Source organism: Pongo pygmaeus, chromosome 23 (genome assembly GCF_028885625.2).
Source record: "Pongo pygmaeus isolate AG05252 chromosome 23, NHGRI_mPonPyg2-v2.0_pri, whole genome shotgun sequence".
Taxonomy (NCBI): Eukaryota; Metazoa; Chordata; class Mammalia; order Primates; family Hominidae; genus Pongo; species Pongo pygmaeus.
This window is the reverse complement of record NC_085931.1, coordinates 57,040,117-57,052,289: the sequence shown is the minus strand read 5'-3', so window position 1 is coordinate 57,052,289 and position 12,173 is coordinate 57,040,117. Positions and strand designations below refer to the sequence as shown.

Below are 12,173 nucleotides of genomic sequence, written 5' to 3'. Positions count from 1 at the left end.
AAGAAAGAAAATTCTAGTCTCTTAACACAAGCGATGCGCTCCTGGCGTGAATAGGCAGGTGACCTAAGAGTGCAGAGAAGTATGTTAAGGGCAATACAAGCTTAAGAAAATAAATGTTTTCTTTCTTTTAAAAAAAATAATAAGACAACTGATGAGTCTAAATAAACCACTAGGATTCCCACTCAAAGACCACAATTTATTAATCTGATACTTTGAATCCAGGATCTATGGACTTCTCCAGTAATTAACGTGCAGAATCTTTTAAATTGTCCCTAGAAAACCAAACAGGGGAAGCAGAAAGCCCCAGCTGAAAATCAGGCGCCATGTCTCACCACAGGAGGGTTGTCATCCCACCAAGGGTCCAAGAAGAAGACGGACCTTTTTCCCCCCTTCTTAATGCTATTGTTTAGGGAACAAAAACACTTCCCGAGTCCACACAAAATCTTGATTGAGATTTTTCTGCCCTGGTGTACAAGTATATGTGTTTGGTTAGAAAACTCACATAGTATTGGATTAATAAGCTACCAACATATAAATCTTTTATTAAAGAAAGAACAATATTGACTTACTATTCCTATTTGTTGGCCTAACGAATACTTCTGCTACGTGTATCATCCATCCCCAATGACTGTAAGAAAGCATGTCATTTGTCTCTATTTGTCTATCTTTCTATAATGAGTCTTTAAAAATAGTTTCTCCCTGATTATAAAAATACCACGTGTTTAATGAAGGCACAGGAAAGTGTAAATTATATGCAATTTAAGAATAAAATATAAAGATATTTAAGATATAGATAATTTCAGTAGTACATAAAAAATATGGGTTAAGTATAAAATACACAAAAAAAGGAAAATTCACCTACATGCCGCAATCCAGAAATAATATTCTGTTGTATTTCCCTCCCAACTATTGTTCAGCTCACATATACATACACAGACATGCCTTACATATGTATATACTGTAGGAAGGTGTTGTATCCCATGCACACCCATACCATTCCAAACTTTTTGTCAACACCATTTTATTATTTATTATTTATGTATTTATTGAGATGGAGTTTCGCTCTTGTCACCCAGGCTGGAGTGCAATGGCGCGATCTTGGCTCACTGCAACCTCCACCTCCTGAGTTCAAGTGATTCTCCTGCCTCAGCCTCCCGACTAGCTGGGATTACAGGCACAAGCCACCATGCCCGGCTAATTTTTGTATTTTCAGTAGAGACGGGGTTTCACCATGTTGCCCAGGCTGGTCTCGAGCTCCTGACCTCAGGTGATCCACCCGCCTTGGCCTCCCAAAATGTCACCACCGTTTTAAGGGTGACACAATGTTCCATTATTTCACTGTGGGATAATTTACTGTCATGTCCCCTATGATTCCCTATGTCGTGTCTTGCTAATATTTCTATACTGTAGTGAACACTGCAACCTATGATCTTGCCTATGAAGTTTGTCTGCAACTTGGGTTATTAATAAATCTCAAATGATCTATTGTTAAGACGTTGAGGCCACTGCATTATTCTAAGGGGGTAAAGGTAGACCCCATAGACTTCATTTCTCCTATCACGAACGTACCCGGCTATTCTAGAAATGCCTTTGGATCAGTTACTCAGAAGGCAATAGGGAGGTCTGTGTGGTTCCCCCTCCAGAGACCTGGTTCTGTGGAACTTTTTTCCTGACGGTCTTGTGGGGTCGGCCCAGGCACGTGCATGATTGTGACATGGTATTGGGGGATTGTGCCCTTGCACTGAAGTTCTGGTGGATTTCTGCCTACCAAGCCACTTGGCACTAACCCCCAACCACGCGGCGGGTGTAAGTCAGGGCCATAAAGCTGAACACCTTGGAAACATTAGCCCATCAGTTCCGACGAAATTTTGCACGTCTAAGAAGTGGTTTGTTTTATTTGGCCCGAGCATCTTTCTTTGCTTAGAATTCAAGCATTGAAGCTGCTTTTTACACTCTCTCCGCGTCCCCCACCCCCCAATCCATGCTGCAGTGTTCGTGGGTTTTCTGTCAGGGTTGGCCTGCCTGCATCTTCCCACCTCCCAGCCCTCTCCTGCACGGGAAGGCCTAGCGCGCTCACCTCCACAGCTCGGGCCCTGCGAGATAATGGGTTTCATGCCACTCGCTCCGGCTCCCTGACGCCCTGAGCCCACCTGCAGGCCTGGCTTTGCCGTGGGGCTGTGCTGGCCATGTGTCTGGGCTGCCCCAACAGGGCTCCCAGCACAGCAGGACAAGGAGGCTGGGTGCCGTGGAGCCTGAGGTCTTCTCCCTGAACACCCAGACCCTCAGCCGGGCCCTCCTGAAGGAGGCAGCAAGAGAGAAAGAACTGCCACTGAGGACCAGAAGGGCCAAGGCGACAAGGAGGACCAATCACAAAAGCCCACGGAGTTATCTGAAAATAGATGCTAGGAGAATTGATGAAAGCCGCTCGGCAGAGAGCAGAGCCTGGAAAGAAACACAGGAAAGTGTGACCAGAGCTTGTCTCTGCGTGGGAGAAAGGATGAATAATTTTTCCCTTATGTGCATTTTTCTGTATTTTCCAAATTTTCTATAGTGAGCATATGTTGCTTTCATGATCAGAAAAGGACTATATTACTGATATGATTATATTTATTATAAGTCAGATATAATTCATTATGAGAATGAAATGAATTATTGTTAATAGTTATGAGATTAACATAAACAATCATCGTCGTGTATTGCCAGAAAAGTTATTAAGATGATAGCAGTTGTTCTCATGTCTCCAGCACATCCCCCTTCAGAGAAACTTTCAAATAGAAAATGAAACTGGGCATCTCTGCTATGCAAATATTGGTGGCTGTTGTCATATTCCTGCAACAGCCCTTGACAGTGGGCTGGGCTGGGTGCTGTTCTCACTTTAAATCTGGGGAGCTGAGGCTTGGAGGAATAAAGGGAACAGCCCCAGGACTTGAACAGAGCCCTTGGGTCACCCACGTCTCTACTGTAGCTTCCAGGCCGTTTCCCCGGGGATCCAATGTGTTTCCTGTTGTCCCCAATCTTTTAAATTTTTTTCTATTATTAGAGTTAGTGCCAGCAGCCAGGGTGGAACTGTAATTCGTGAAGATTGCGTCGGCTTGCTTTGAAAGAATGGTATCTGTACGGGTCCCTTAACCACTCGAGGGGCACCATCAGGCTTGTGGGTCATGCTGGGAAGTGGCCCGGCTGCCTGTGACAGTTTCTCAGCCAGGCAGGGACTCTTTTCCACACGATGACATTGGAACTGAATGCCACACTCCTCCTTGGAAGAAAAAATTGTGTATAGGACAAGGACTCAGGATATGGGTGTGGAAGAATCTCTGTGGTACGAGCCCAGCCTGGAAGAACTCTTAGGTCAGAAACACCCCTTTTCTGACCTTATTTTTGAAAAGTGGGCCATTTCCAGCCCCTAATAACGGAGGGGGACCAATCTCCAAATTCAATGTACTTGATCTTAAGAATCTTTCTTTAAAAGTGAGTTAAAAGGCAAACTAGCATGCTGTTGTCTACTCTAAAAGGCAATTTCTAAATTTGGATTAAAAAAAAAATTGTACTCTAGCTTGAAAATCCAGTGGCTCTCAGAATGCAAGTAAGATACACCACTCTTTGTGCTAAAATCATCTTAAGCAGTTTAAAATAAATCAAAACAAAACGATGTGAGCCGAGCATATGTCTCCCATCCCTTGTTTTTTGAAGACCGAGTGGGCCAGGCTGCCTAGCACAGACCGGTTCAGTCCGAGAACCGCCTGGGCCCAGATCTCGGCAGTCAATGATTTTAACAGAAGGCCACAATGTCTCCTGGACCAAAGAGACCTAGGTCTTTTACTTTCCAAAGATGGCCTCGGTTCTAGACAAGGATTAAATTATAAAATAAATCATTACAGAACATAATCAACAGGTAAGATTAATAAATTGAAGACATTTATTTCCTCCAAGAAAAATGTCTGGCACTTGGAATTTTTAAGCTGCAAGTAAATGTACACATTTTCAAAAGATCTTTCTTTTCCTTTGCTTCCTCACACTGGGCACAGCAAAACATCTCTGCCTTCTAAAATAAAAACACATGCCACTTTAATTTAGCAAAGAAAAGCCAGAATGCAGAATCTTTGCAGAGATTTTTTTTTTTAAATTAAAAAGAGAGACTGACAACTTCATTTTAGACCTTTTCAGGGGAAGTTACCCTCCTCCCCATGGGTCAATAATTTAACGTCAAATCGCGGCAAAACAGTGAATTCCATCTCTGAGGCTCTAGAAGCTCAATCTAGAAGGAGAGATTTTAATTGTAACCCCTAAACAGCAAATGCTGACATTTGTCTTGCTTTCAGATAGTCTCCAGACTGGGCCAGAACATGACTAATTTATTTTATCTTATCCATCTATCTAGGCACAGGATTAAAATATTTATATCAGTCTGTTCACTTTAAAATGTGCAGTTACAGACACCAGCTTCAGGGCCACTCCTTAATTTTTCACAGTTTTGGCTTTTCATTGTTTCCAGAAATGCACCGTCCTTGAATGGCGAGTACTTGCAAATGCTGATGAAATCTTTAAGTGAGGAGCCTCTAACTAATATGAAAATCTCCTCTCTCAGGCTGCGTGGACGCTGCCCAGCCACGGTGACGGAGCTGTTCCAATGCCTGCTTCCCGAGACAGGCCCATGAAATCATGCAGGCTTGAGCCCGGCTTCTAGAAGGAGCACACCACTGGCCAGGGTGGCTGGTGGAAACCAGCCCTGGCCAAGGGAGCCCCGGCCAGGCTGTCAGGTAGGCAGCAGGCGGCAGGGGGGTTAATGTGGGGAGCGGGCAGGGGTGGGGTGGAAAGCCAGCTGGGGAAATGGGGGCTGCAGGGCCCAGCCCGACCAGGCACAGACACAGGGGGCTCTGTCTGCTTGCCCGCTGCCCTGGCACTGTGACTAACCGCCCCACTATTGTGAGTCTGAAGTCAGCCCTTTGTGTCGTCCCCTGGCGTCTGGGAGCACAGCCGAAGAACCCTTTCCAGCAGCCCCCCTCATTCTGGAACCTGCAGCCCCAACATCCATTCTTTCAGCTCTCAGGGTTGCTGGGGGCCGATGAGCCAGTGGAAGTATCCCTTTCCCCGGCCAGGAAGGGCCACCAGCAAAAAAGAAGCAGAAAACCAGTCTCCCCTACTCTGGGTGGGGAAGTGGGGGGTACAGGGGCCTACTAAACCTACGTGCCCGCCATGGTAGCTCCTCCTCACAGGCAGCAAATGAGCCACTGAAATGCGGAGAGGCCAAATCGAATATGGAAAAAATGGCAAAATATCCTGTTCACAGTTTCATACAAGCAACACACTGAAATAGGATTTTGGAAATTTCTATTAGATTAAAATGAATTTTAGTACTAAAGTGAATCTCACCTGCTTATTTTCACTTTCTGAAAATGTGGCTATTAGAAGATGTTAAATTACAGATGTGGCTTGCATTTGTGGCTCGCGTTATTTTGTGTGAGCTCGTGGGTTTGGGGGTGCTGGGACCTTGAAGGCTGCTTTCTCCTAGGGAGACAATGGCACTCCCCACCCATCATTGTCAGGCCCTTGCAGCCACACTGTCTCCTGGCCCTGGCCTTGCCTCCCCCTGTTTTGGGAATTGGGACTTACACACGCAGGTGTCTAGGAATCCTTTGTCAGACACTGGCATGTACACGAGTATGCCTGCACACCCACATGCACATACGTGGACACGCACAGACACACACAGCCCTGGCTCCTGTCCACCGCAGGCTGGAGCAACCTGTCCCAGCTAGCCTTCGTGGAAGCCAGATTCACAGGGCACCCAGATGCCCCCAAACCCTCCCTGGACCCAGACATCTGACCCTTTGTCCTGGGACAGACAGGACCAACCCAGGCCACACCTGCCTTTCATGGGCCGGGGCACTTTTGGCTTCCTGGTTCCCTTCCTCCATAAATACTAAAAATTCTGTTTTATGAATGCATCAGACTAAAGACCGATAAAACCAGGTCGAATTCATTGTCATATATTCATTATTTTTATAGTCATTTTTCCTTCTGATTTTAAAAGAAATTAAAATGAAAACATTTCATGGGCCCTAGGCTCTGTGCCTCGTGGGCTTGTGGGCCCAGACCATCCCTCTGAGCTCCCATGCCCAAACCCATGCCCCTGAGTCTCACCCAGCGAGGAGCACAGGGGGCTTGCCTGCCGTTTGTCCAGTGACCAGATACCTTCTGAACTCATTCCTTAAGTCCTGCCCTGAATATACAGTGTGTGAAGCCCTCACCAGATGCCAGAAAACGTTCCACATTATTTTTAAAACAGAAATCAGTCAGGAGGAAGGCCTGGGATGCCAGTGTGGTTGAAGGCCCCAAGTCAGTGGGAGCTAAGACCCCCACCCGGTACACCGCTGGGGTCTCCAACCGGGGACCTGGACACCATGTTTAACACCAAGAGGAGGCCAGCAAACAGGCGTGCTGCCCTGGGTAGTGACTGGTACCGTGAGGTGCAGCCTCCGAGGGCACCAGGCCCCTTCTGCCTCCCACCCTGCACCCCTGCTGCAGGTGCTGCGGGTCCCCGGTTCTGGATGGAGGTGCAGAGGAGGCTGGGCTTTCCGGCGTCCCCCAGAACCGGCATCGGCTGCTCTGGCCTTTCCCTTCCCAGGGTGCCAGGGCGTCAGGCCTGGACCCAAACCCTGCTCAGGAAGGACGGGCCGGTGCAGGAGATGGTTAAAATTCTGCATCCTTTTTGCATCCGCCTCCAGAGGAAGCGCTGCTTTCCCCCCCAACCCCCCCCCCACTCCCCCACCCCCCCCAACCCCGCGAAGCAGGAGGAGGGGGGAAAAAAGCTGAGAGCAGCAATTTGCAGGCCTTGGGATGTTTTTCTCCTTGACAGCCCCGGGCCCCGCCTCGCTCCGGCCCTTCCTCCGACTGTGCGGCTGGCCCTGTGGCCACGGCTCGGTGTCTGCCGCTCCTGCCCGGGCCCCCGCACACGCGTCCTCCCCTCGGCGGGGAGGCCGGCTAGGGGCAGGCGGGCAGCGATGCCCGCGTCGGCCACAGCTGCCTGGCACTGCCCTCCTTTGTGCCTGCCTCCTCTGCCAGCCTCCGCTCCAACCTCCCCCCGCCCCCCGCAACGAGGCCTGCTCCTGGGCCCGGCCGCAGGGCCCGTTGCCCACAGAGCGCCCGCCCTGCGCCCACCCGGGGTGCCCTCACCTTCTGGGCCCCTGGCTCCTGGCCTCGGGTCCTGCTGGTGCCCAGGTCGCCCGGCCCTGTCCTCCGTGCTCTGCGTTTGCCCCACCCTGCTGCCCGAGCTCGGCGGCGAGCCTGGCACGGTGCCAGGCTGCCTGGGAGCCCAGCCCGGGCAGGGCGAACTTTCCAGCGAGGGTGTGTATGGGGGGAGCTGCGGGGTGAGGGTGGTGCCAGGGGAGGGAGAGGGCCCCAGGTGCCCGGCGGCCGGCCCCCGGCCCCCAGCCCCCAGCCCCTGGCCGGCCTGCGGGGGCCTCCCCTGCCTCCTGTCTCCCGAGTCCCACAGAGGCGCAGACAACACGAGCGCTTGAGTCCCAGCAGCCATGTGCAGGAGCCGGCAAACAAACAAAAGCCCTTATTTATTTATTTAGTTCACACACCCAGATAAGGAGGCGCCTTTTGTGCACATAATTTCACACACATCAGAACGGAGGCGATGCCACGGTACTCCCCATAGCCCGCGAGCCCCGGACAGCCGCCCGGCCCTCATGAATAATTGCATCGCCTCGGCCTGGGCATTTCCATATTTAAATTGGGCAGCAGCGTATGATTAATTAAGAAGGAAAAAGGCAAAAAGGAAGAAAAGCAGTGGGGGTGGGGAGCCGGACACTCTGGGCAGCGCAATGTGCCAAGGTGCCCGCGGCAGCTTAACTCCTCCCATGCCAGGCCCCAGGGGGAGGCCACAGCAGGGGCTGGGAGGGGAGGCCCCCGAGACCCTCAGCCTGGAGGGCGGCATGCCCTTGCCTGCCGTCCTGTGTCGAGTGCCACCCCAGCCTCACACGCTGCCTGGGGAAGGTTCTCTTCCTCCTGTTTGTATTCCGGGCAGCTCACCATTGCTCAGGTCAAAATGTGCCATGCCAGTGCTGGGGAAAGAGACACACTGAGGCCCCCCAGTGGGGCACTTCCAGCGGCAACTGACCTGTCTTTTGCCCTGCACAGCTTCACCCCACACCCCTGTCACATGCAAGCTGCAACGCTGCCCTGCCTGGGGAGGCTCTGCGGCCCCTCCCTACTCTCACAAGCCTCCTCCTCCAGAGGGCTGTCCATGACTCTTCTGGCCCTGAAAGCAGCCGTCCTGTTCCGGGAATGGGGCAGGAAGGCCTGCCACCCTTCTAGAAAGATTTTTGGCTAAGTGAGTGCCAGGAAAGACTATATTCCTAAGGCAAGAAGTGGCCCTGGATTTAGAGTCTGGCCATCACCAAGGTTTGGCCTTATCCTTTGCCAATTGTGTGGACTGAGGCAGGTTATCTGGCCTCTCTGGGCCTCGGTCTGCCTGGTTGCAAAATGGGAATGATATGAATGCCCACTATTCCTGCCCCGTGGGGTCCAGGCGTACAAGAGCGGCTCCTGGTTGGCAGAGAGTCTGCCTGAGTTCCCAGACCCGTTGTCCTTGTGGTGGGCTGAGGTCTGAGCCAGAACAAGTCCAGAGAGACCCAGGATCATGCAGCCCTGCCCCTGCTGAGGCCCCAGGACACTGGTCAGAAATTTGCTGAGAAAATAATCTGAATTCTTGGGCCAAGAGGGTCCTAGGGCCACCAGGCCTGGCTTGGTTGTAGGGGGCCCATCTGCCCTTGAGCGTATGCAGGGGTGTGTGGATGGGAGGGCTCTGGGGCAAGACCAGCTGCCCAGCAAGAGCCTCCTAGGGGTCCTCTGGGGTCTGGGCAGCATTATAATCACCCCCCCTTTACAGCTGGGGGAACTCAGGCATAGAGAGTTCAGGAGCATACCTGAGATCACACCAAAGTGGGGGCCCTGGGATTTAAACTCAGAGCACCCCAAATCCCGTCCCAAGGCTTTTCTGTTCTTTTTTTTTGAGATGGGGTCTTGCTCTGTTGCCCCTGCTGGAGTGCAGTGGCGTGATCACTGCTCACTGCAGCCTCAACCTCCCAGGCTCAAGTTATCCTCCTGCCTCAGCCACCCAAGTAGTTGGGACTACAGGCATGTGCCACCATGCCCAGCTAATTTTTTTTTAACCTTTGTTGCTCAGGTTGGTCTCAAACTCCTGGGCTCATGCAGTCTTCCTGCCTCGGCCTCTCAATGTGCTGGAATTACAGGTATGAGCTACTGCGCTCAGCCCAAACCCAGGGCTCTTAACCACCCTACTATGCATTGTGCTGGCCCCCGGTCAAGGGAGAGAATTCACGTCAGGCAAAAATGTTTTACAGAGAGGCAGCTAAGTCTTTTCCACAATGGATGACACAGTCCTCCTCACAAACCACCCCACAGATCCAACCCCAAGGAACTCTACTTCTACGTGTGCCTGTGGGGCAAGGGATGCAAAGCACCAGGCGATGGAGCTCAGAGGATGGCACTCTTCCAGAGAGCTGTGTGTCTCTGGGAAAACTAACACACCTCTCTGAGCCTGTTGCTACAGCTTTACCATCAGCGATGTGACTGCAAGCCTTCTCAGCTGCCTGTCAGCAGATGCACAGGCCTGTGCACAGAGCTCTGCGGAGACCACGCCGACATTGCCGCACACCCACCCTCCTGCTCATGGGACAGACCATTCACACCCACTTTTCCACCAGCCACAGGTTGTTGGAAAGAGAAGACTCTTCTCCATGGACAAGCCACTGCCCCTTTAAGGGCCTCAGCTTCCTTACCCTATGGGATGAGGAAACAAATCTTCACTTCCCACGGGACTTGGGGGATGAAAAGGTAACCTCCGTAAAGCGGCCCCTGCTGCGGGGAAGCCACCCCACAGATGATATTCCCCGCCCCCCCACCGCCCTCCCCATAGGCCCAGAGCTCTACAGAGTCCTCAAGCTGGTGTCCCTCCAGGCTAAAACGCTTCCACCCCCTGGGCAGTGCACTACAGGGTGGTGGGGAAGGGGGCCATCTGTGGAAGACAACACAGGGCCTGGCCTGGGGTCCTAGGCAAGACCTCTGTGACCTCAGTTTCCCCAGATCCTCCAGGTGTGACCTTGTAGATGGCCTCTATTCTGGATTCACAGCTGCTGAGGAGGAGGAAGAGGACACTGAAGGCATTCCTTCAGTCCCCTGGGGAGGTTCAGATGCTCAGACTCCCGGATACCACCTTTGCTGGGCAGAATAATGTCCCCAAGATGTCCAAGCCCTAATCCCTGGAGCCTGGGAAAGTGTTACCTCACAGACCAAAGGGACTTTGCAGGTGTGTGATTGAGTTAAAGATCTGCAGTGGGAGGGTAGCCTGGATTAGCCACGTGCGCCCAAAAGCAGAGACTCCTTCCCAGCCGTGGTCAGAGACAGAACGAGGGGACGCTGCTGGCTTTAAAGATGGAAGAAGGGACAAGGAGCCAGGAGTGCAAGTGCCGCCAGAGGCCAGAAAAGGCAAGGGATGGATTTTTCCTCTGGAGTTCCAGGAGGAACCAGCCCTGCCAACACCTGGATTTTAGTCCTGGGACCCCACCTCAGACATCTGACCCCCTTGAGTGTAAGGTAATAAATGTGCGTTGCTTAAGCCACTAAGTCAGCCATAAGTTGTTACATGGCTACCACAGGAAACTAACAGGCCCTCCCCTCTGGCCCCGACATGCCCAGCTGCCTGTGAAGGGGAATAAAGATGGCACAAGGCACGGCCCTCATCGATGTGTTCACACACCTTGCTCCCCTACTGGGCTGGCCCTGGGGCTGCAGACCTGATCCTTGCTCTCAGGAGCCTTCGCCAGCTGAGAGACACCCACAGAGCCTCCCCTCCACTGGGGAGGCTCGAACCTTCCCTCCTGCTGCTGCTGCCCCATCCTCTCCTCTTCCTCCTGCTGCTGTTTGTTGAGTGCTCCCTGTGAGTAGGCACCAGGCTAGTGTCCTCCTCCCAACCCTGGCCTCATAGGCTCAGCGGTCAGGCCACCCAAGCAGCCACATTGTGGACCCCCGAATCCTGCCTGTGGTTTGGCAGGACAAAGGGTCTTTTCTGCTTCAGAGTCACAAATGTGTCCTCCTCACAATAAGGGCAGCATGGAGGTCCGTGGGCCAGTGCCTCAGCCCATTGAGCCTGGGGTCCTTGTCTGTACAGGGGGAAGAAGGTAGCACCTCACAGATGGCGATAAACCCAGCCAGTGCAGGGCAGGCAGTCAGCGCTCCAGACTCGCTTCAAGTCTTTGCCTATGCTGCCAATCAAGTCAGCTGTGGGAAGAGTCAGGTTTTTCTCTTGAAAGTCAGGGCCGGGCAGGGTGGCTCACGCCTGTAATCCCAGCACTTTGGGAGGCCGAGGTGGGTGGATCACGAGGTCAGGAGATCGAGACCATCCTGGCTAACACAGTGAAACCCTGTCTCTACTAAAAATACAAAAAATTAGCCGGGCGTGGTAGCGGGCGCCTGTAGTCCCAGCTACTTGGGAGGCTGAGGCAGGAGAATCACTTGAACCTGGGAGGCAGAGGTTGCAGTGAGCCGAGATCACGCCACTGCACTCCAGCCCCAGAGGACAGTGAGACTCTATCTCAAAAAAAAAAAAAAAAAAAAAAAAAAAAGTCCGATGCGATGCCAGGGCTGTGGTGTGGGACGGTCATTGCATAAGGCATGGGGGTGGAGGTACTTGGCCAAGGGGGTTTTTCAGAGACCACCCCAAGAGTCTTCTGGAGCCAAAATGTCACCCCTAATGACTTAACTGGGAGCCCCACCACTAAAGCATGGTTTCATCATGCTAGGAAGTAATCAGAAAAGTGCAGACAAATGTTCCTGGAAGTGTTGCCTACAATGGGGAAAACTGGAAATAACTGGGAAGAACCCAAGTGCCTGATAATAAGGGGTTAGTTAAGGACCTCTGTCCAGTGGAATATGCTAAGTAGTCATCAAAGTTCATTTGCAAGACAGTATCTTCTGACTTAGGAAAATATTGTGATAAAATATTAATGAAACAAGCAGAAGATAAAATGATACACCTAATAAGATGCTAATTTCGCTTAAAATATGTGTTGACAGACTAGGTATGGTGGCTCACACCTGTAACCCCAGCACTGTGGAAAGCCGAGGTGGGTGGATCACCTGAGGTC

The 12,173-nt window shown here is 51.8% G+C and overlaps 2 long non-coding RNA genes across 2 annotated transcripts; one reads left to right on the top strand and one right to left on the bottom strand.

Annotated features, from left to right (window-relative positions):
* Positions 1-1,198: 1,198 nt before the first annotated feature.
* LOC134739309 (uncharacterized) lies at positions 1,199-7,254 on the bottom strand. Its single transcript, XR_010125934.1, has 2 exons — positions 7,174-7,254; positions 1,199-3,256 (listed from the first exon to the last, which is right to left on the bottom strand). It is a non-coding gene; the product is annotated as an uncharacterized LOC134739309 (long non-coding RNA).
* LOC129023207 (uncharacterized) lies at positions 4,508-11,617 on the top strand. Its single transcript, XR_010125932.1, has 3 exons — positions 4,508-4,757; positions 9,194-9,260; positions 9,372-11,617. It is a non-coding gene; the product is annotated as an uncharacterized LOC129023207 (long non-coding RNA).
* Positions 11,618-12,173: the final 556 nt, after the last annotated feature.